Source organism: Manis javanica, chromosome 17, assembly GCF_040802235.1.
Source record: "Manis javanica isolate MJ-LG chromosome 17, MJ_LKY, whole genome shotgun sequence".
Lineage (NCBI taxonomy): Eukaryota > Metazoa > Chordata > Mammalia > Pholidota > Manidae > Manis > Manis javanica.
The window spans coordinates 63,836,023-63,860,594 of NC_133172.1; positions in this window are offsets into that span (position 1 = coordinate 63,836,023).

Below are 24,572 nucleotides of genomic sequence, written 5' to 3' on the forward strand. Positions count from 1 at the left end.
TGGGCTTCCCAGGGCTGGCAGTCTGTGCGGGGCAGGGAGAACACCTGCATGTGAACAAGCCTGTCTCCGGCTCTGAACAAGCTGGGGCTTCGGGGCTGAGCTCCGGACAGGGTGGAGGGAGGGAGGAAAGAATGCTGGCAGGGGTAGCAATCAGGGCAAAGCAGAACTGAGCTGGAAGGTGCTCAGCGCCTGGTGAGAACCTGCCGACACCCTGGCACAGAGGGGCAGACGGAGACCCTCACCTCTGCAGATGCGGCACTTCTGGGGACAGGCCAGTGCCCCTCCCGGCTGGGCGGTGTCCACTGGGGCCGGGGATGCTGCAGACCCTGCTCCCTTGAGCAGCCATGCTGCACCAGGGGAAGCCCCCTCCCCGAGGCCACTTTCCCCGTGAGGAGCCCCAGGTGGCTGGGCCCCTGTCCTGGGGCCTGGTTTCTCTCTGACTCTCTGGGTTGAGGTTCCCCACGTCCCCTGGGGCCGAGCCTCCCTGCCTGCAGGGGAGCCGGCATCCGGCCGCCCATTCCGGTGGTCAGCTTGAATTGCACCTCCTTTCAGGCCCCAGGCCGTGAGCTCAGCAGGACTGGCACAGCGTGTCATCCAGGAAGAGTAGGCCCTCCTCCGGGCATGGATGCCCTCTGACCTGTCTGCCTTGGGGTTGGCAGCAGCCTGAGAGGGGAGGAAACTGGTGCTGGAGCACCAAACAACCTTCCAGAATGTTCCAGAACATTCTGACCACATGGCTCAGAGCCTGGGAACTACATGTCACTGAAGTGGATCAACGTGAGGAAAATGACCTGGGAAGCCATACATGATGGGTGGGGCCAGGCGGTGTCAGATACACATCCTCCGAGCTCGGGGACACCCCACGTCACCGAGGTGAGGTGGGGTGGGGGGCCGTGGAAGACCCAGCCGGGCCTGGCCAAAGGGAAGGAGGCTATTCCAGGTGCCCAAGGGTCCCAGGAGAATCCTGGAGGCAGGACGGAGGCCTCACTCCCCAGGGCCTCCTGTGGCCGACGTTGGCCCTGCTGACGAGGCCGCTCGGCATCCAGCCCAGGTGTGTGTGCATCGCCACCTCGCCATTCCCCGGGAATGAGCACGCTGCACGGGGAACAGAAACCGGCCTGTGTCGCATGGCAGAATCTTTGTGTGTCTGATTTTCTTTGCTTTTTAAACATTTAAGTTCATATTAACATTTTTTTAAATACACACACAAGTTTAGAGACTAAAACACCAGCACCAAACACTCAGCCACATCAAACCTCTAACATTTCAGGCACCAGATCAAAGCAATGACCCCCTCAACCCTGCACTGCTTCAGGCCAGATTCTAGACACCACTGGACACAGCAGGGGCGGGAGAGGGGCCATGCAAGGCCCCGGCGCAGAAGCAGGGCCCTGGGGGCCAGCGGGTGTCTGTTTCCCCGTGTCCTGGAGGGGAGGTCCACAGAGGTCAAGGGGCCGAGTCTGCGGCCCCACATCCCCTCCGTCTAAGGGAGCTGTGGTCACAGGGTCACCCTCAGGCCACGTGGGGAGGTGTAGCAGAGCCAGGCCCTGCACTTCCAGACCCCAAACGCCCTCCCTCCCTGGGGTCCCTCTCTAATTCCAACTGTTTGCCACACTCTCCCTCCTCCAAGGGCCCAAACCACTCAGGTCCTGTGCTCAGGCTCTGGCGCAGTGAGTGCTTGGTGGGCAGCGCTGCCCCCACGTCCACCCCGGCTGGAGCCCTGAGTGCCAGGGCTCCAGCATGCGTCTCACAGGTGGGCGGACGGGGGCCCAGACACAGGGCTGGCCATGGCCCTCCCTCCGCCGGCCAGCACCGATGGGCTCCCCTACAGGTTAGCCCACATTTTCCGGAATTTTCTATACTTGAAGTCAGCCAGCGTCTTAGTCTCCTTTCACTCAACTTAACTCTTCTGTGATTCATCCACGTGGTTCTGAGTTCCAGTCCTCGCCGCTTTTATCACCACGCGGTCTCCTGGGGGGCCAGCCACCACACAGTCTGTTTTCATTGAGCTCTTGATCGTATCTGGGCTGTTTCCAGGCCGGGCTATCGCAGACCAAGCTGCTATGATGGCCGCGTACATGTCTGGTGTGGATGTGGCCTTTCCCTTCTCTGGGGCAAATGGGGTAGGGCTGTTCAGCTTTTCAAGCAGCCACACACTTTTCCTAATGCCTGTACAAAACGACAGCCCCCGGATAGGGTATTTTCAGGGGCCACCGCTGGCCACCTACCCTGCACTGAGGCTCTGCCTCCTAAGGCACGGGCCCCAGTTCGCCTCCAGAGCCTTCTCCCACTTGGCCCCAGGGCCGCGAGGGAAGCAGACCCAACCCCTGCCCCAGGGGCTCCTGATGTGGGGCCAGCCAAGTGCCCCTCTTTCACCGATTGGTTTGGACTGAAACTTCCGCGAGGCTTAGCTGGTGAGACTTACTAGGGCAGCCCTGACTGACAGGTCCCCCCACGGAAGGAGGAGCCTGATCATGGGGTCCCTTACGTCTGTGTCCTGGCCACTTCCCAGAGGCTCTGCCTCCTGCACCAGCCATGCTTCTCCTTGGCTCGACCTCGTCACCTTTCCTGTCCATGCAGGCTGTCGGAGCTGAGGTCTGCAGAGCGCTCAGGCCCACCACCAAACCAGGATGCACCCACAGAGGCAGGCGGCCATTCCTGCAGGGTCAGGATGCGCCCTGGACTGTGCCTGGTCTTGTGAGGTCAGCCTGGTCTCTGCCAGCATCGTGATTCTCTCTGCCCACCTGGGGTGTGGGGTCTTCCCTGAGGCTGTGGCCTTCTTGCTGTGAATGGAGTTCTGAGTATCTGGCCGAGCGAGACCCCTTCCCACTTTGCACCCTCAGGGACCCCAGGTGCCTGGGCATGGGGGGTGGGGCACCAGATCTCCTTGGGAGGAAACTGGAAGTTGCTGGGGAGAAGGAGGGAAGGGAAGGAGGCAGGGCTGGCCCCCCAAGACAGCCCCAGTGGGGGCCCAGTGCTCCCACCCTCCCTCTCCCCTCCTGCCCCCTCCCCACAGCATCACAGAGCATGCTGGCTTCGTGGTGGGGTTCTGCCCTGATCAGCCTTCCAGCCGGCCCCTTCCCTGTGCCAGGTACCCTCTCCAGCCCCCACCTTGGTTTCTCTGAGCTCTCCTGCTCAGCTTCTCTGGGAGGCCTCCTGTCTCTGGTCCCCAGGAAGGTGGGGTGCTAGGCCCTGGGGAAGGGGCCTTGGGAACCCGGGGGCCCTAGGGCACCCAGAAACCCCAGGAAGGCCATGGGCGACTCAACAGACCCTAAGTCCTGGGGCCTCTAGAGGCCCCGCTGGGTGCACCGGGGTGCAGCAGCATTGGGGGTTCTTTCTAAGCAGGGGTCTGGACCTCATCGGCCGCCATGGCCCTCACTTGTTCCATTCCAGTTCCACTGGCGCTTTTGTGGCCCAGTGGGGGCCAGGCACAGGGCCGCTGGGCCTTTGCACACAGTTTCCCTGGAGGGCTCACTCCCCTGCCTGTTTCGAGCCTTTGCCCTCCCTGACACCTTGTTTAAGAGGCAGGCTTCCTCCCACACCCACCCCTGCCCCTCCCGGGCTTTGTTTTTCTCAAACAGCAGGTGTCACTTTCTGATGCGATAAATAGTTTTCTTATTAATTTTGTTTATTGCCTGTCCCTCCACTAGAAGGTCAGCTCCGTGGGGCTGGGGTTTTGGTTTTTCTTAAAACAGACTTTATTTTTTGGAGCAGTTTTAGGTTCACAGCAAAACTGAAAGGAAGGTGCAGAGATTCCCATATGACATGCTGACCCCCCCCCCCACAGCCACCCCCCGGGATCCTCAGCCCCACCGGACTGTGCGTTTGCCACAGCTGATGAACCTAGAGTGACTTCGGGTCCGTTCTGGTGGCAGTCTCTCTGTGGGTTTGGACGGGTGTAAGGGGATGCGCAGCCACCACGCCGGGGTCACATGGAGACCTCGCCCTGCCCTGCGCATCCTCTGGGCTCCACCTGTTCCTGCCCCCCCCCAGCCCCGGCAGACCCCCACTTCCCACTGTCCCAGGGCTGCCTTCTCCAGAGCCCCTGAGTCGGACCCTCACAGCCCGGGGCCCCCCAGCGGCGGCTTCCACTGAGGGATGGGCGTTCACGGGGCCTCCAGGCCTTTCCACGGCTCGGCAGTTACTGCTTTTGTGCAGGTGACGCCCACCGTCTGGAGGGCGGGGGGTGGGGTATGTACCCTCCTCCTGCTGGAGGGCATCTTGGTGCTTCCAGTTTTTGGTAATTAAGAAAAAGCTGCTGTAGGCTCCGTGCACCCACATCCCTGGTGCCTGTGGGTACAAACCTCTTCCTATAACGACACAGGTCAGAGTGGATCAGGGCTCCCTAAGAGCCTCATTTTACCTGAATCACCTGTTTAAAGGCTCTTTCTCCAAATAGAGTCACATTTTGTTGGGAGTTGGGTGTCTAGCATATGTATTTTGGGGACATGAGTGAGCCCAGAGCATTCTTTACTTGAGCCTGTGGGAGGAATGCAGCCTGCTGATGCCCCCCTTCGGGACTTCTGGACTCCAGGGCTCTGTGAGATGTGGCTGTAGCCACTCCGAGACTGATGACAGGGAATCTAGCTTCCCCACGTTACACGAGGGAGGCCAGAGGTCAGGGACCTGCGTGGCCTTCCCCAGTGCACACCGGGTACACACATTTCCTCGGTGTCTACCCCGAGCTGGGGGCTGCTTTCTGTGCTGGGGAACCGGGGCGAGCAAGGCTGAGTCCCAGCCTCATGGGCCTGAGATTCCTGGGATAGGAAGACAGCGAAACGAACACCCCTAACAATCACCTACGTGGTGAGGCATGTACAGTGGGTAAGTGCTTGAGAGTGACTTGTGGTATGACTTCAGGTCAGAGGGGCCCCTCTGGGGGCAGGTGTGGAACATCCGTGGATGGCCCGTAAGGTGCAAAGGTCCCAGGGCAGGTTGCCGTCCTGTGCCTGGGGCTTCTGAGCAGGGCATCCCGAGACAGTGCCCAGCAACCCTGGATGCTAAGACGCTCCCTAACCAGGTGGTGAGGACAGATGCCCAGGCTAGCTTGGGGCAAAAATATGGCACAGCGGACAGACTCGATGTAAATATTTTCAGCCACAAGAGTAGCTGGGAGATGAGGTCCCGTTCTGCATGGAAGCTGGGAATCTGGGCCATATGGCTCCGTGTGAGGCTGCCCCCCTTCCTTGCTGTGACAGGGAAGGAGGTGTGCTCAGGACAGACGGTGTCTCCACCTGTTGGGGGTGAGCGACTCCTGGGCCCCTGAGGGTGTCTGGAATCTGACAGATGGGGCCGGGGGCCTGGCCCTGCCTCTAGCTGGCCCCCCAAGTCACCTCCCCAACCTCACTTTCCCCACCTGCCGAGTGGGCATGACCAAGCCCGCTGCTTGGCTGTAAGGAGAGGGCAGTGTGAGGGCCTGGGGCCAGCAGCATGCAGGCGCTCCCACTGAGGCCTGGTGAGGAAACGGGCTGGGCTGCAGCCCCACAGGCAGACCAGGTGGACGGTCCCAGGACAGTTTCTCGGGAGAGCAAGGGTTCGGGCACATCCCCTGGCTGGACCTCAGGGTTCCTGCCTCCCTGTGGGGGAGATGCCTGGGGCCACTCAGAACCCCTCACTGGCTCCCCATTTCTATCAACGCAAAGCTAAGCCGGAGCTCAGCCACCCCCATGCTCATGTCCATGCTGTGACTCCAAGCAGTTTTTATTTATATTCATAAAATCCCCCTCCCATAGGATGTCCACCTCTGTCCCTTCCCCTACAGCTGCTCTAGGATCCTCCTCTGAAGTCGTAGGGTTTTGTGTGATTTGAGCTGGCAAAGCCCTCAGAGATGGCCCAGTGCCAGGGCTCCAGATTGGCGTGTACTGGAGGGGCTCAGCTGGGAGACTGCAGGACCCTCTCTGATTTCCAAGGGGGAGCGGAGGCTCGGTGGGGGGTTAAGCGTCTTGCCCACAGTCACCAGGCAGTGAGTGGCAGAGGCATCCTGGTCTCCTCCCTCTCCTGTTGGCAGCGACCCAGTTCACATGCAGGGTTGGTAGGCACACAGCTGTGCTTGTGCTGGGTGCTTCCAGTGGCGAGTAACAGAGGATTCAGCTAACAGTGGCTTAACAAATGCAGAAATGTTATTATCTGGCAAACTGGAGGAAGGTGGTACAGTCAGTCAGTGATGTGATGAGGACCCCGGCTCTTCTCAACGCTGTGCTCTGTCGTCCCTGCGTGTGGGCTTCTTGTCATCTGGCGTTGAGCCTCATGATGTCAAGGTGGCTGCTGGAGCTCCAGCAAACATGACTTCTGATCACTGCATTCAAAGAAGGAAGAAAAGGAGCCAGAAACCTCTAGGCACTTCTCCCCTTCCAGCTTTTTAGCTAAACCAGGTCACATGGCTGTGCCTAGCTGCAAGGGAGGCCTGGAACATCCCATGTGCTCCTCGTCTTTTGGAGGGGATGAGCTCACTGTGTGCACCTGGGAAGGAAGGGACAGAGGTGAAGGGGGAGGAGGGTGAGATGGCAGGACCTGGAAGGAAGGCTGGAGCTTCTCTGAGGCTGGGCGGGGAGGGATGGACGGAGGCTCAGCTCCCTGAATGGTGGGAGACTGCGGTGCGTTCAGGGGGTGACTTCAGTTCCCCAGCGTGGGGCTGCAAACTGGGCCCTTCACAGTGGGTGCTGGGTGTGGACAGCACATCTTGGAGTCTGACAATGTGGCGCAGGGCCTGTCCTGGCCAGGGGCTCAGCGCAGCTCTGCTGGGACTCAGACAAATGAAGTGTGAGCTGTTGTTTCTTGCATCCAGGGGCTCTGTGCCTGCACATCTGTGATTCAATCACCCCAGGCCTCGGTTTCCCCATCATCAGCCGGAAAGGTCAGGATGTTGGTAGAGGAAGCCAGTTGTTCCATGCAGAGCCCTGAGTGCAGAAGGGCCCTGGCCTGGGACTGCTGCTGACCAGCGGGTGGGCCTTGGCCGCGGGACGTCTTCCTGCCCCGGGCTCCTCGAGGCACCAGGGTCTGCATCATGTCCCTGTTCTCTCCTCCAACAATCGCGGCGGGGTCACTGTCTGCAGGATCCCGGTTGGAGCTCTCGAGTGTGAGCTGCATCCGGCCGCGTTATCTCGGTTCCTGGGAACTTCCCCTGGCCGGCGAGAAGGTGGCCTGAGATACGAGGCGTGGGGCGGGTGGTTTTTCCTGCCTGTGACATGATTAAGTAACAAAAGCAGTTGCTGGTGGGAAAATCGGCTACCATCTGGCCCTACCCAGGCCCTGCTCTGCCACTGTCCCCGTTCATCTCCCCCAGCCCAGGTCTGCTGGCCAACCTGTCATCACTCCCAGGATGGACTGGGCAGTTACAGCATCCAGGCTGCAAGAAGCTTCCACCAAAATCCACAGCCAAACGAAGGTGCCAAGTGAGGCTCTGCCCTGGGGCACCCTAGGCATCTCCAGCCCCGGGCAAGGGACAGGCCCCTCCAGCCACCACAGCAGGGCCTCTTGGCTGTCACACCTGTGCTCCGTATGGGTTCACGTCAGCCCCCAAGTCTAACCGAATCCAAAAATATTAAACCGGCCCATCTGTTGGCCAACTGATGAGCACAGATGTGCTCTGGATTTCAGAGGCGACTGGCAGCCAGTCAAGGCTGTTAGAAGTGGCACCTGCTGCCGTCCCCCCTTCCGCTGCCCCTCCCCCGGCCCCAAGAGCCTGCAGCCCACGCGCCTCCTCCAGGGGTGTTGGGTCCACCTTCACCCACCCGTCCGGCTGGGGGGTGTGGACCCTGGCCCCCGCTGGAAGCCCAGCCTCAGGGTCTGAGTGGGGAGGGGGCCGAGGGCTGTGCTGTGAATGGAGGTGACAGAGGCGGAGGGCCTGGCACTCAGAGCATTTCTCCTGCAGCCCCCTCTCCAGGAACACCCCCCAGGAGCCATGTGGTCCACCCCCACCTCCTTCAGGTCTTTGCTGAGATGAGGTCAGGACAGAACAAATACAACTTTTTATCTTCCTCTGGGATTCACATTAAGCCCTGTCTGTCTCATGTAAGGAACACCTCTGGTCTTATTTCAAGAGGGGAAGAGAAAGGCAGGGTCTGTCTCTCTCCCCGCCTCCCCCTTTCTCTGCCTTCTGCCCCTCCCAGCAGGACAATGGTAGAAGAGGGCCTGTGTCATTGGGGTTTTGAGGATGGGGCTGTAGCAGGAGGCAGGGGTGGTGCAGAGAAGGGGCTGGCATCTGGACGTGGCCAGAGGAAGAAACAGGACTGCCTGGTACTCCAGAAGCCGAGGCCCTGCCTGCCCCACCGGCCAGGTAACCTCCCCTGGCCCTGCACAGCGGCATCCCTGTGTTCACTGCCTGTGCGGGTCCAAGGGCAGCGAGCGGTGGCCCCAGGCCCGGGGTCTGGACGGCTGAGTGGGGGCCAGGGCCGCTCAGGGAGCGAGGGCCACGGTGGCTGACTCTAGGGTCAGCCCTTCCTGGTTGGGTGAGGACACCTGTGCCCAGGCAGGGCCTGGTCCACTGACCCACTCTCGGGTTTCCATGGGGGCAGGGTGGGTGTGCAGGGGATTCTGGGACAGGCACAGGGTGGGTGGGGGCCGCCTCCTCTGAGGTACCTCCTTCTTCCCACCTCTGGGGTGGCAGAGTTGCAATTGAGACCAGTGCCACCTCTGAGGTCTGTGGGACCCAGCCCAGGGCCCCTGAGCTGAGGGGCTGCACCAGGGCCCCAGATGTGTCCTCCAGCAGTGGTCAGTGCTCCCACAGACCCCACAGAGGGGCTTGGAGCGAGGCTCCCACCCCGGGGACCTGGGACTCCTGTTGCTGACCCTCAGAAGCTATGATTTCCTCCTCTGTCAGATGGGGTCCAGGGAGCAAGGATCCTGGTGTTGCCATTGAGAACTGCCCAGACCCGCAGCTTCAGAGCCTTCCGGAACACCATCTCTAGTGAGAAATATGTTTGTGTGCTCCCAGTGTTTACCAGTGCTTGTACCACGTGTGTTCCCCACATACACATGTGTCTATACATGCACGTGAAGTCTGTATGTGCCACAGGTGTTGCGGGTGTCCTTACCCTCGTGGGAGGGGTGATGCTTCCACTCCACAGGGCTGCATTGCTGCAACCTTGCTGTGAAGCAAACGCCCCTACAGAGCCGCAGCCATAGCTGCTACGGTGCCTGGCTGGTCACCCTCCCCTGTCACCCTCCTCCAGGCCACCCTCCTCGCCCACCACCCTTCTCCCAGCCCCGGGCCCATGCCTAGAGGGCTGTCCTGTCTCCTGCCTGATCTTGGGAAGGGGTCCCACCTCGCCAGTGTTACTGAATTTTCTCTCCATTACCAAAGCTGCCCCCACGTAACTTAGGACCCTTCCAAGGCCTTCTGGGGTGGGGAAGGAGCTTCAGCCTGGGACAGGTAAGGATTCGAGAGGGTGTCGGCCAGCTTCTCCCTGTCCTGCTGTGGGCTGTCCTGGAGGTCGCCGCACTGCTTGGGTGGAGCGTGAGGTGGACCGGCTGTTGTGCGCTTGGCCCTGGCCTTTCTGTCTGGCCCTCGCGGCCCATGGTCTGACTGTGAGGTCGGGAGGCAGGCCGGCCTCCTCACCTTCCAAGTCCCTCTCAAGTTCTGGAGGGGCCTCTTTAGACCCCTGCCCTTTTGTAGGAGGGGGCTGACCTCTGTGATTTTGTGTCTGTCTCTGCCTGTCTCTCTTCCCCTCTGCCCGTCCCAGCTGCACTGAAGTATCCCCTGGGTGTGTCATCCCCTCTCCCTGGAGGCCGCTACTCCTCTGCCGGCTTCCTCCTGGGACCAGGGACTCTGCGAGAACCTCCCCTCCAAAGCCCACTGGGCGTCTGCGCACTTGCAGGGCCTGTAGGCAACTCTGGGACTGCTAGGCCTCTTTATAGACAAGGAGACTGAGAGGACAGTGAGGGCACCTGCCCAAGGCCCCCACCAGCAAGCCACAGAGTGGGCCCAGAGCCAGCCCTCCCCGAGCTCCAGGGCAGCCCTGGGCTGTCACAGCAGCCATTTCCCACAGACGGGTGAGGGCGCCCGCCCTGGAGACCACAGGGTGGTCTTCCTTGAACTGTGGAGTCCACCTGCTTCTTATGGGAAATCTGCCCCTGTGGAGGGAGACGTTCAGAGCTGTGGTCGGCCCAGGGCCTCCAGCTGACCCCACTCGGGACCCCCACCCCTGCCTGGTGGGCTTCCCAGACCCCCATTCCTGAGGTGGGTGGCAGCTGTCTCTCTCTGTTATAATCGGGCACAGGAGCAGCATGGGGCACACGGTGATGCCCCAGAGACACGTGTGGGGCTCTGGCAACTATGATCAAGGTTAAGGGATCTGATGGGAAAAGCGGACCACATGCCAGAACGGTGGGACAGTGTTGGCAGAGATGCAGACTTTGAGGAGGGAGCAGTGGGAACGTCGGGCATCAATATGAAACCACATGGGCAGCACCTTCAACCTGCCTGCTGGCAGACCCACCGGGCCCAGGAGGATCAGTGAACTTGGCCAACAGAAAATTCCTAAACTGAGACAACAAGAGGAAAAAAAAACAAAAAACACCCAGAACATCCATGAACCACGAGACGATACCAGAGGTGCAATGTGTACATAATTGCAATACCAGAAGGAAAGCAAGAGATTATGATAACGGCCAAGAACCTTCCCAAATTAGTATCAGAGCCCAGCAGCCTGAGCACCCACCAGGATAAAATCCACAGCACAACAAAACCCACAGCTTAGGCCCATTATACCCAAACTGGGGAAAACCAGAGGAAAAGAGAAAAGCTTGCCAGAAGCCAGAGGTGAGACCGTGCCTGTGAAGCAGATGAGAACAGGGGTGCAATTTCCGTGGGTGTCTTGTCAGGAGCTGTGCACGCAGGAAGGGGGGAGACAGGTGGGCAGTATTTCAAGTGGGGGATTGAAAACAGGAATTAAAACCTCGAAGTCAGTGAAACTATCCTTCCAGGTGAAATAAAACAAGAACTTCTTCAAACATAATCCGAGAGAATTCATCGCCTGCAGACTTGCCTGGCAAGAAGTGCTACGAGAGGTCCTCAAGCAGAAAGAAAATTCTGTACGTCAGAAACTTGGGTCTGCGGAGAGAGAGGGAGAGAAGCAGAGACGAAATGAGGGAGACGCTGTTACTTCACTGGCCCTCGGCTGGCCTGAGAGAGCTGGGGGTCACTGTTCCAGTGGTGCTGGCCGGGAGGCCCAGCTCCTGGTGAGTGACATGGGCGACAGCAATGTCACAGGGTGAGAGGGAGGGAGTCAGAGGTCATGCATAGCCTCTGGGCCTTGCAGGGGTGAGGCTGTGGCCAGGGTGGCTGGTGGGCTGGTCAGGCTGGACAAGGGAAGCTGACCGGGGCCTGAGCCCGGTGGTGCTGGCCGGGGTGAGGGGCTAACCCTGGAGCAGGGGCTGACAGATGGGATGTGGGGGGGCAGGTTAGGATGATGCTGGGGTGTGGGGGCCCATGGGGAGGAGCAGGGGGCAGAGGGCCCACAGACAACTGGGCACCCCAGGAGGGAGGGAGGCAGCTGGGCCTGGCAGTGCCCTTTTGCTGAGCTCCCCTGGCAGTGGGGTCCCCCTGCCAAGGCTCCCTACAACACCAAAGCCTTGCTTGCATCCCAGCTGTGAAGCCTTGGCTTTCAAAATAAGTGCCACCTGGGAGAGGACACGGATGAGGAGCGGTGTCCCCCTGCCAGTATCCTGGCACACAGCTGGCTGGCCTGGCAGCTTGCTTGGCTGGTAGCCAGCTGAGCAAGCCAGGTTCTTGCATAGCCTGGTGCATCCCTAGCAGAGGAAGGGGCTGGTAACATGGTGTGCTAACCCCCAGGTGCGGCCCTGGCGCCCCCTGTAGCGTCCCCACCACTGCCAGGTTGCCTGGCCCCAGGCCGGCCTTCTGACCACCACACCCCTTTGGCAGGTCCTGTCACCTGACTGCTTCCCGCCATTACTCCTCTGGGTAGTGCCCACGCCAGCCGGGTGAGGATCTGGGGGCTGATATATGCCCAGTGCCTGGTGCGGGAAGTGCTGCGATGGTCAATGCCCCCAGCCCACTGGCACCTCTGTGCTCTTGACTTTGCTCAAGGGACCCTCCCTCTGCTGGGACAGCCTGTGTCCCCTCCACACTTGTCCCCCAGCTGCACTCTTTGGGGCCTTCCCTGGAACAGGGTTATACCTCGCCCCTGCCTGGGACTCCAAGGGCCCCCCACCTCTCTGGGGACGTTGGGGTGGTACATCCCGCTTGTCTGTGACAGGTGTAGCATTTCAGCCAGTGCGAGGTGGGAGCTGACGCTTGCCACAGCCGAGCAGCAGTTTCAAGAGTCGGCAAGAATCTCCACCTCTCACCCCTTCATCTGAGAACAGAATGTCACCTGTGGGGCTGATTCTGTGAATGACAGTGGCCGCAGTCAATCTGTCACCACATCACATAACGCACGCAAGAAGTAAAAGCATGTACTTGAAAGTCACAAAAATTGGAGCGGGGGCTGTCGTTTGTTACTGCAGCAAAGCTGGCTAATATACCCCGCGGTGTGAGCTTCCTCCATGTCACACTGGCTCTTGTCAGAATCACTTCATTGAGGTGTAATTTACACAGTAAAATGCACATGTTTAAGTACATAGACCGATGAGTGCTAACACCAAACTATGCATTCATTTCTCCAGCTGAGACATAGAACATTCCCGTCACTCATTGCCGCCTTAAAATCACTTCTCCCCACCCTGCAATTCAATCACCAATCTGATTTCTACCATTGTGAGATCACTGCTGCCATTTCTTGAACTTCACGTAATCAGAACCATGCATGCACTTTTTGTCTGGCTTCCTTGGTGCATGCATCCTAATGTTTTCAAGATGCATTTGTGTGGGGTCACTACCTCACTGTCTCTATTGCTAAGCAGTATCTCGGTATTTGAACACACTGCCTTGTGATTATCCACTGAGCTGCTGGTCCACTTCGGGTTGTTTCCAGTTTTTCATTATTATGAAAGAATATTTGTGCACAGGACATTCTATGGATACACATTATAATTTCTTACAGAGAGAGCCTTGTGAGTAGAATTGCTGGTTATATAGCAAGTATATTTGCTTTTATAAGAAATTTTCAAATTGCGTTATCAAGTAGTTGTTCTAATTTCATATTCCCACCAGCAGGTGGGAGTTCCAGTTGCTCCACATCCTTGCTAACATCTGATATTGTCAGGTTTTTGTTTTATTTTTTATTTTAGTCTCTCTAGTAAGTATGCAGCCTATGGGGTTTTAACTGGCATGTCTCTGATGACTAACGATGTGGAGCATCTTTTTGTGTGCTTTTTGGCCATTTATGGATGTGTCTAAGTGTTTGGGGCACCTTCTATTGGGTTGCTTATATTTTTATTAATGAGCTGTAAGTGTTCTTTATAAATGATCAGTACAAGTTCTCTGTCTGTGTAGGTGCCATGTCTTTCTCTGTGGCTTGCCTTTTCACTTCGATCTTGACAAGCAGAAGGCAGTTTTAGATACGATGAAGTCGTTTTTACTCTTTTTGACTCCACAACAAATGCTCTTTGTGTCCCAACAGGAATCTTTGCTGGTAGGCTTTTCTCCTATGTTTGCTTCCAGAAGTCAATGCCCACAGCTTTTACAAATCGCTCTGTGACCCACTTTGCCCAAGCACCCTCCCTGCGTGTGAGGCTCAGGCGGGGACCATGTTTTCCCGTGTGGACGCCCCCTCATCTTGGCCGCTGGTGTTGGGGAGGCACTGGCTTCCTTCCTGAGCTCCCTGGTGCCTTTGGGGCACCTACCCCTCCCCTGAGCCCGGGTCTTCCTTGTCACATCCAGCAGGGGCCCCAGGTGCACAGGGCCAGTGTGCTGAGAAGGCCGCTCAGCAGACAGAGTTCGGGCTGTGTTGCCCGTGGGACGAGCATCCTTGGGCTGCCGTGACGGAGGGCCGCAAACTGGGTGGCCTAGACACCAGGAATGTCCTGGCTCACAGCTCTGGAGGAGAAAGTGTTGGGTGGTCCAGGTGTGCAGCCATGCGGGCCTCCCTGGGCTGGGAGCTGGAGCGGCTGCGCCGACCTGAGGGGGGTTTGCGGGTGGGCTTGGCGAGGCCTTAGGACAGCAGGTACTGCTGGGGCGGGAGGACGGGTGCGGTCCCATCAGCCTTGTCTCCCCGGAAGCCTGGGGAGGAAGGAAAGGTGGGAAGGTCTGGAAGTGTGGTCTGGTTCCCAGGACTGAGGGGCAGGGGGCGGGGAGTGCCAAGGGTGTTGGCCAGAGAGACCGCTGGGCTCAGACAGCCTGCGGAGGGGAGAGGGCCAGGCGGAGGGGTGCTGCGGACAGGCCTGACCCCACCGCGCCACCACCACCCAGAGCCACTGGCCAGCCCTCCTCTGGCCCCCCGAGGCTTCCCCGCCCTCCTCCTTGGAGGCTCTGCTGCACCTGTTCCTCCTGCCACCCAGCCCCACGGGTGTGGGACCCACGTGTGGGGGGAGCCTGGAAGGGCCAGCTCCCCCGCCTCACCTGCGGCCACCCACGGGAGTCCCCATCCCTGCATGGAGCCTCCTCGCCAGCCCCAGGGGGTGAACCTGGGGGAGCCCTTCAGCCACCCTTTTTCTCCCCTTGCCGTGTCCACTGCCCCAGCCAGACGGGCCGCCCCCACCATCCCCGCGCCCAGGGACGCCATCGCCCTGGGCTCAGGCATCTCCCCCGCCCCACTGGGGGTCTCCCTCCAGTCCTGGCCTGGGGGTCTCTCTTGCTCTGACCTGGGTCAGTACTGCGTATCCTGCCCACCGCCCTAGATGCAGTCGCCCGAGGCCCCTGGAGAGTGGCCGGAATGTGCCACCCCTGGCCAGGGGCACCCATGGGTCTCAGCGCTGGCGGGCCTGCCAGGTGGACGGCCCGATGCCAGGTGGCCTCCTCGGGCGGCTGGCAGAACAAGGCCTAACAGGCTCCAGGCCATCCCGGGGGTGATGCGTCATTTCGTCTTGACCTTTTTCTCCATAGTGACAGAAACCACACCCGTCCTCCCCAGCACCAAGCCTTCCTGTTCTTCCACGTGCATTCTGGCGAGTGACAGCCCCAAACGCCCTCCCCACAGTTCTCTGATTTCTGTGTTTTAGAACTGTGGCCACTCACCCCCAGCCCTTGCCGCACGGCCCCCAGCTGCCCACTGTTTATAAAGACCCTGGCAGAGACACCTCATGCCCACAGCCAGCAAACACGGGCCCCCCCAAGTCCTCAGGCCGCTGGGTGTGACCACTGTGTTGGGGTGGACCAGGCTTGCTCCTGGAGCAAATTACCCCAAAATTTAATTCCCACTCACACAAATGTAAGTGCAGCGCTCCCCTCCCGTCCGCAGCAACTCCTAAGATCAGAAGCTGCCCTGGGGTCTCTCCCGGGAGGAGCTGGAGCTGGGAAGGTGCTGCCCTGCCAACTGCAAGGGGATGGCAAGTGTGGGTGCACCATTGGGGGGGGCGCAGGGTAGGGTGCACGCGGGGGCGGGGTGCAGCACAGCCCTGCCACCTCTGGGTGTCCTGAGCTAAGACCTGAGAAGCCTTTCATGCTGGGGTGCCTACCCCCCTGCACCCCTCATGCTCGGCCTGATTTCACACTTGCACTAGCACCTTGGCGTAGCAGGTGCCAGGCTCAGAGCTGGGGGCTTGGAGTGGATGAGGCCCAGCTGCCCCTGCACCAGAGGGGCTGTCAGCCAGGTGGGGGTGCTGTGAGTGTCCTGGGCTGCTAACAAATCAGCACAGGCTTAAGGCAACAGGAAACTTCTCTCCCAGAAGCCCAGGTCCGGGTGGGGCAGGGCGGGGCTCCCAGAGACTCAGGCGAGGGTCCTTCCTGCCTCTCCCAGCCACTGGGTGGTGGTCACAGCTGCTTTCTCTTCTCACACCTCCCCCTCCCCATATGTCTGAATCTTTCTTTTCTCTCCTAAAGACTTCAGTCATTGGATTTAGGGCCTACCCTAATGCAGCATGACCCTGGGATTCTTCAGTTAATCAGACTGCAAAGGCCTTTTTCCAAGCAAGATCACATGTATGGGCTCTGGGGGGTCAGGGTGTGGATGTGTCTTTTTGGGAGACTGTTCAGCCCGCTCTGGGGGCATTGATGACACTGGCCCAGGGACGGGGTTTGGCCCTGCCCCCTGCGGTGGGCGCTTCCAGGGGGCTGCTTCGTGCCCCTTGTGTCATTGTCCTTCTAGGTATGCGATCCCATCTGACAGAAAAGTAAGGGAGATGCGAGGCCTGGCGAGTGGCCTGGAGCTCTGCCATCCCTCTCTGTGCTGTGAGTCGCCTGCTGAGCGAGGTGCCGTGACTGATAACCTCTCAGAACCTCAGCCTCCTCATCTGGGGAAGGGAGACAATCCCGTCCTCCCCAGATCAGTGGCGATGGTGGAGGGCCAGAGGCTCGAACCTGGCCTGCTCCTCACCTGTGGCAGGCCAGATGGAGCACACCTGGCCTGACTCCCACGTGCTCCCTCTGGGGGGTAAGGAACCTTGTGATGAATCCCCCATCAGGGCTGGGAATTCAAGAGGGGTGAGGATGGGCAGAGCCCAGACACGGATCTGAAGACTTGGGGGGACACCCAGGGCAGGGAGGGAGCAGGCAGGTGGGCTCAGGTGGGAAGAGGGGGAAACAGAGGGTCTGCAGGTTGGAGAGAAGAGGCAGAAACTGGGGCCGGGAGGCCGTCCTCCCGGCCAGGCCAAGAGGCAGGGGCAGCACAGAGGTGTAAGCAACTGACAGCCTCGCCTGCTGCAAAGAAAATATTCCCTGAAAGACATTAAAATGAAATAAATAAAAGAGATAAAAATGGAAATATCAAGGCAGCAGCTTCTCTTCCGATCACAGAGCAGGCAGCGGGGAGGGGCGCGGGCCCTGGAGGGCGCAGCTGCAGCACCGGGCGCCTGATAAGGGCCGGGCCGCCTGCGCCCGCAAGATAAGACAGCCCGCCTGTTCTCAATCCCGCCGGCCGACCTACTGGCGCTCCAGATAGAATAAATATAGAGCGCTGCCACTGTGACCGGGACCTTATTAATCCGCTTGCAGGCATTTAAACCCTGAGGAAAAGGCCGCCTCTGAGGCAGCGTCAAGAGCCTGACTCCTCATCCCTTCCTTCCCTGCGCCCAGTCTTGGCCATTGTGTCCGTGGCTCTGGTTTCACTTGCGAGTGAGGTTTTCAGATGCAGGTGGGTCAGGAGGGGAGGTGATGGGCGGCCTGACACCTGAGGGAGGGAGGGTACCCCGCAGAGGCCGCACCTGCTCAAGGATGGAGGTCAGCGGCAGCCCTGGCAGAGGCTGGGGGCTGCAGGGATTCCAGAGGAAAGGCCCCAGGGCATGCAGAGTGTGGACAGCCCCAAGACAGCCTCGCCCTCCTGTCCTCCCAACCACCAGCCCTGCCCACAGCCCCCTGACCGATCCACAGCCTGGGAAGGACAGTAAGGCCTGTTGCACCGGCAGAGGGCGGTGCCTGCGGAGAGGCAGAGGCCCGGGCCCTTCTGCCCAGACCCCCTGGCAGGTCCCCCCTCCCTTAGCGGGAAGCCCAAGTTCTGCAGGGGCCCCGGGCCTCCTCTCCCGTTAGTCTTTCACGCGAGGCTCGCTCTGCTCAGAGCCCTCGCACAGGCTGCATCGCCTCCCAGGAGCCCCTTCCTCCACCCAGCTCCTTCCCACCTCCTTCAAGTCTTTGCTCAGATGCCACCTTATCAGAGAGGAGGGGTGGTGGGTGGTGGGAAGGTTGGGGAGGTGATGTGGAGGCGGGGATGTGACAAGTGACAAGGGACAAGTGTAAGGAAAGGACCTCCAGGTAGAGGGACCGGCTCGTGCAAAGGCCCCACGCAGAGTCTGACGTAGTTGGGGTGGCTGCAGGAGGGAGGAGAGAGCAGCAGCCGACACAGGAGGGCAGGCGGGTCCTGGGGTGTGGTGGGGCCAGGCAAAGACTCAGGGTGGGGGGGGTTCCCAAGAGCAACAGAGGGCATGTCCAGCCCCTCCAGGCACACTGAACTCCAATCTACTGCCTGTACCCTGGCACTCAGCTCATGCTCAGCTGTCTTGGTTCAGGCTCCAGGAGCCAGGCAAAGAGATGGGACTGGCAGGTGGCTGCCCCACCATCCTACACTGTAAGGGCAGGGAAGAGCGTATGGCAGGGCACCGTCGCTCCCCACATTACTACGCACTGGCTGAGTCCTGATGCCAGTGACAGCCTGGGTGACGAGGCAGCCCTCCTAACTGGTCCCTACTGACTGGTGCAGCACTGGGCCGCCCAAGGGCTGTGTGAGGTGTGGGCAGACACAGGCTGCTGCCAGGCTCTCCTGCAGTGCCTGCCCCCTCTGCCCTAGAGGCAGAAGGGACCAGGCCTTGTTCCCCTGGGCTGCCGAGCAAGCACATCAGAGGAAACGCACAGAACACCAGGAGGAGACACTGCAGGAAGCTCGGGGCACAAGAACAGCCGGATCCCCTAGCCTCCTAATTCTCAGGCTGCACGCCAGGGGCATAGAGCCTCCCGCAGCCTTTGGGAGCATCGGACCCAGCTCATCAGGACCGCTGCCCCTGGCTGGCGGGGGCCAGTGTCCCTCAGGGTCATCCCCGAGACTGCTCCTCATCTCTGGACCACCAGGGTCGTCATCTTCCCTTCGAGGCGGGTCTGCTTCCGCACCTGGCTTCGTTCACAAGCAAATGCCAAGCCACCCAGACCCAGAGCTGGAGTCAGCAGGAAAACCCTGTGCAAATATCAAAATAGTCACTAATGAGGACTGTAAATGCACGAGCATTAAAACAAGAAGGCCTCCTGTGAGGGCAGTACTGTGGGTGTACCCACAGTACCGCCCACCTACCTCTCCAGCTCCTGACCACAGGCTCCGAGGGCTCACGCAGGCCCGGCTGTAGGCTGGTTCTGGGCGGCTGGGATAGTCCATGGTGGTCCTGGGACAGAGCTGCCCCCCACAAGAGTGTGGCTCTGATGGACAGGTGACCCCAGTGTGACTGAGTGTTAAAGGGACGGTGACAGTTGAACTGTGCATCCTGTCTTCCTCTAAGCCTTGTGAGGGGGACCTGAAATGGGGTTCTGGGTGGCCAGGCTCGGTCCCTGCCTCCTCCTCTGTCCTGCTGTGGGGCCTTGGGTGAGTCACTTCCTGCTCCAAATCTGTGTTCTTGTCTGTGGAGTGGGTGCAACAGTGCTCACCTCGTGTGCTGGTATGGGGATCAGATAAGCTGGCACGTGGGGTGCACATGGCTGCCCCAGCTGCTGCTCTTTGGGCCACAGCCCCACTGCACTGAGCAAGCTTGTTCAGGGGATGGACAGGCAGCGACTGGGGTCCTGGGCTGGGATGATGAGGGGTGTGAGGTAGAGGCCCACAAGGTGGTGAAATGTGGGGGGTTGGGGGAGGGGGCAGAAGTTCCTCTAGAGGGGCTCCTCTGTCCGTGGTGCTGAACCTTTGTCTCGTGGGAAATGCTGCTTCCCCACCCTTGGGGCCCAGGCACCCCGTCCAATCTTTCCCAGGCAGTCTGAGTCGGGTGAGGGCATCAGGAAAGATGCGGGCAGAGGAGAGAGAGCACCAGATGTGGGGGGACACCTCCATGACACATCACCAGGGGGACGGACTCCCATCCTGGCATCAGATCTCAGCTGTCATGGTTTCTAAGGAGGATATTGTTCACACGCTTATTTTCCAAGGCTCTTCCCACATGCTCCCCTTGTGGGTCCCTGAGCAGGTCTGTGCAAGAATTCACCAGCGCTCAGCCAGAGGCAGACCCATTGTGCACACGTGTGTGTATGTACATATGTGCACGTGTGTTGGGATACATCGGTATGTATGTATAGATATATATGGACTCATTGCAGTGAGGTAACCACATGCAGTTTGGCATCCGGTTGAACAGCTTTTGAAGGAAGGGCTATTGTCTGGTGCTAGAAGGGAAGGAGCTGTGAAGTGGGGGGTGAGCTGCACCCCAAGCATGAGCCTGAGCCCCAGGAGAACAGCCCCAGGGTGGCTCATGGTTGTGCCTGTCACCTGAAGCTGGGGAACCCTGCAGAGGCTGGATGCGCCGCCACCCTCCTCCCACTCAGGATTGAGGTGAAGGAGGGTGGGGGGGGATGCCACACAGTGGCAGACCAGCCTGAATGCTGCAGGTTGGCTCACTCATTATTCGCCACCAGCATTTCCTGGGCCTACTATGTGCCAGGGAGATGCCAAGCTGAGATGGCTGAGTGGGCACATCCTGAGGAAGACAACGAAGCGATCAGCTACACTTCCCTGTCGCGGCCAGACGGCGCCTTCGGGATTCAGGAGCCGCTGCAGGACAGCGCACTCGAAGTGCCTGCCCCAAAGGCTGTCAAGGGAGGTTCTGAGGCTGTTTGAGGCCCTCCGAGAGGGGAGCTGGGATCGTCAGTCAGTGCATGCTGCTGCCGCAGCCCAGCACTGCAAGCACAGGGCAGGGATGCCCAGGGTGGATACTTTATGGGGAAATTGATGTTCAGAAAGTCGAACGTGCTTGTCCGAAGTTCTGGAACAAGTGATCTTCAGGGCCGAGATCAGAAATTGCACTCCTCTCTCCTAATTTGGGTTCTTTCAAGGATGGCACAGCAGAGTCCAGACTGAGCTCAGTGCAGAGAGGAACGGACATGTGGACCCTTACGGGAGCCCAGCCCGCCTGCAAAGTGCAGACAAACAGCAGGACGCCTGCAGTGGCCCCGCTGCTCCCCAGGGCAAACCATTTCCCTGAGACTAAGCTGCTTGAATAGACCCTTAATTGCCACCCCTCACCCCCACCCCTAGGCTTCACTCCTTAAGAGTGGTTCAGCCATTCCCAGAAACACTTCATGGCAGGGACCCCCAAAGAAGGTGCTGGAAGGAATGTATTCAGAGGCTGTCCTTGGGGAATGGGCTCAGCCCAGCGGGAATCCAGCATGTGTCCTGGACCCTGAGTAGGACACAAGACTAAGGTTTTCCTGCAGCAGCGAGAGGTGAGCATTCGCAGGACTGTGATTTCAGCTCGTCTGCTTTGTGTCTTAGAGGCACATGTGGCTGGAACTGATCTATCCAAGGTTGTCTGCCAGCATTTCATGGTAGAAAGTTTGCCAGTTTGGGAAGCCCCTACTTTGTTCTCACAAACCAGCAGTAACCACGTACCCACCCACCCGCACCCATCTACAACCCAATCACCCATCCACCCTTCCCCCACTCACCCACATTCACTCTGTACCATGTGCTCAGGCACTTTGCCAACTTTTCAGAAGTACAATGAACAGAACCTCCTGTCTGCCCTCAAGCTTAAGCTTCCAATCTCGGGTGGGGTTCCAGGCAGGGGTGCACCCACCCTGGGTTGAGGTGCTGGGGCTGGAGCTGCAGGAGGAGCCGTGGCAGGGGCAGGAGCAGTACGGCTTCAGTGCCACGTAGCCCAGCAGCTTGAGCTCCACCCTGGTGGGTGACGCTGCAGGAAGACAATGAATCAGGCTTTTGTCAGTGTGTGAGTTCTGGGGGTGCCAGGGGGAAGGTGTAGAGGCAGGTGAGACTGGCATGAAAAGTCAAGTGTGGTGGTGAACCAGTAATACCTGCTGTGTAACAAAATGGCCCAAATCTCAAGGCTGCAAACAATAGTGATTTATGGTTTCCTGTGACTCTCTGGGTTGCCTGTGGCTGCTTCCGCCAGAGGGTCTCTAACTGGATGGGTCAAGACAGCTCGGTCACGCACCCGGCAGGTGGTGCTGGCTGTCCGTGGGGCACCCCAGGTCCCTGCTTCCATGGTGTGCTCAGGGTGGTGGTCCAAGAGGGCGAAGTGGAAGCTCCACAGCCTCTTAGGGCCCAGGCCCCAAACACACATCACTTCAGCCACATCCTACTGACTGAAGCAGAGGCCTACACCTCTCCACAGAAGTTTCATCAACTCCTACACAGCCACATCTCATCGAGGACAGCCACCCTAGGGCTGGGGTGGGGTCTGCTAAGGGCTCAGCTGTGTTTACTGAAGGCCTGGCTGCAGAGGCTTCAGGAAGAGAAGGGAGAGGCAGGCACCTGAGGAGGTGTGGAGGGGGAGCAGGGCAGGTTGGGGGGCTGCAAGGGCACCATGTGCTGAAGCAGAGAATGCAGGTGGTTTCGGGGGGCTGGATCTGATCTGAGGATGACAGGGAGGTAGGAAGGTGGGACAGCTGGGAGGGGACAGTTAGGAGTTGGCCTGTTGGGCAGTGCTGGGTGCCCAACCTGGAGTGGAGAAGGGAGAAGAGCTGTGGAGGGTGGGTGGGACAGGGGGCTACCCCAGCTCTGGCCACCCACCCCACTCCCCACTTTTACTGCCCCGGCCTACAAGCCCTTCCCAGGTTCTGAAAGGCCTCGGGGGGACCAGGACCCCATGGCAGCCCATGTCACCTCTTCATCCACACCTGGGCCAAGCCTCAGACCAGAGAAGAAAGATCTTCAGATCAAGAAACCTCTGCAGAGAGCTTTAAAAAATGCAAGTAAATGGAAAATAATTAAATCCAATTAAAACTCCCACAGGGGGAGTTCTGGGGACTCCCAGCCCTGTTTTCCTAGTGGAAGTTCATGCTGCGTCCACCCTACTCACCAGACCTCCTACTCCCCGGACCTCCCCCACCTCGCCTGCCTCCCATTCCCTTTGGGAGGCCTGGTGAGTTCTGCACCCTCCAGTCAATCCCAGGGCTGCCTCCAGGCCCTCTGGGTTTGTGGCCTCCACACTGGGGTTCACATCAGAGCCACTGGGGGCCTGTTAAATGCAGATTTGCTGGCCCCACTCCAGAAGCCACAGAAGATTCGGAGGCTGGTGGCCCCATCCAGTGCCCTCCCTTTAGAGGATTAACTGATGGTGCAGACACCAGACCTGGCTGAAGGCTCGGCCAGACCTGGCCCCAGGCTGCACAAGGAACCTTGGCACTGGGCTGGCCTGCTGCAGAGAGAGGGACCTCAGGGTGGCCAGTGCTGAGGGGCTGGGGTGAGGGATCAGATACTGCCTTTTGACCTCAGTCTCCTGGGGAGAACCTACTCAGGAGCACACAGGTGAAGTCCCGCCCCTTGGGGGAGGGCGTGTTGCCTTGTTAGCTGGGAGCACGCCTGGTTGTTGAGGTTATTTGCAAGTTCAAGTTCGAACTTGTCCTAACATGGAATCCCAGCCCCTTGGAAGCTAGTTTTCGTGATGCAGGTGAAGCCCCACCAGCTGGCTGGTTTCACAGATGTTGGGACAGGTCCTGGTGACAAACAAAATCAAAAGACACGACCATCTCCAGCGCAGGGTTTCAGGGGCCAGGCCCTTGGACCCCGTCCCACCATCCAGACCTCGGCCCAGCCCCCAAACGGTGAGGTGTAGACGACGCTGCCCTCCCGTGTGCCGGAGGACAAGGGCCCAGCGCTTCTGCTCCTTTCCTTGGAGAGGCCGGAGGGGCGCCTAGGCTGGGAGGGCGGCTGTGCCCTCTGCAGCCGGACCTTCTAAATGGCCACCCGGGCCGGAGCCGGGGACCGGTCGCGGCCCCCGCGCAGGCGGGCTCGGGAGGGGCTGGACGGCCCGCAGGAGCAACGGGAGGCCCCGGGCAGCCCGAGGGGACGTCACGCCGGGCAGGAGGGGCAGGTGGGAGACCCCGTGCAGACTCGTCTCCCGGGAAGCTTCCGAGGCTCTGGACCTCCGAGGACGGAGGGGTGGCTGGAGGCGGAGGACCCGAGCAGCCAGCTTGCACGCCGGCGGCGGGCTGAGCGGGACCCGCGACCGCAGCCACCCAGGAGCACGTTACAGCGGGCTTGTACTGCGCAGGCGCCGCAGGGGCTCATTGGGCCCAGCAGGTGTCAATCACCCCGTGGGGGCGGTGTTACACCGGCCGGAAGTGGGGCCGGCGGCCGCGGGCTGACAAGTAGAGCCCGCCTCCCCAGGTGTGGCTGCAGGTCAGGCGCCCGCAGGAGCCCGGTGGGAACCCCCTCACGGGTCTGGGCCGCAGGGTGGGGGCCGCCTCTTGCCCCCAGGCCGGCAGTAGGGAGGGGCTGGGGGTCCAGGGCTGCTGTCTTCAGTCACCCGACCGGGATACCTGAGGCCCGCAGGGCATTCGGCGAGGAGGCCTCCGGGGGGCCGTGGCCCGCGCCCACTGTCTCCAGGAGGACCTCGGGAGTGGCACTGGAGAGCCGAGACGGGGGACAGGGGGTAGGGGTCAGGTTGAGCTGGCGGGGCCCCCAGGCCCGCGACCGGGGCACCCGTGGGGGGGGGCGCGAGCGGCGGCTGGGCGCGCACCCCGGGCCTCCCTCCCCCCGGGGCGCCTGCGGCCTTTGCCGCCACCGAGTAGGGGCGCGGTGCGGGGTGGCTGACCTCCGCCGGCCTGAACGTGTGCGCGGCCTCGGTGCTTCGTTTGGGCGAGGACGCGCCCTGGGAGTGCGGGTGCGGGCCGCTCAGAAAGCGCTGGTCCGCCGCGCTCGCCCCCCGGAGGGGCGCTGGGTGCGAGCTGCGGCCCCGCCGGCTTACGGCCGTCCTTCCGCGGGGCTCCCTCCGCGCACCCGGCCGCTGTCGGCTCGGAGGAGCGTGGGACCCAGTGCCAGGACCATTTCTGGGAAACATTTTTCTGGCTCTTCTGGGAGAGCCACCCAGACCACCTTCCTCTTGGTGGGTCCTGTGTGGCGCCCGCTCTCACTGAGACGTCGTGCCAAGAGCCCGTG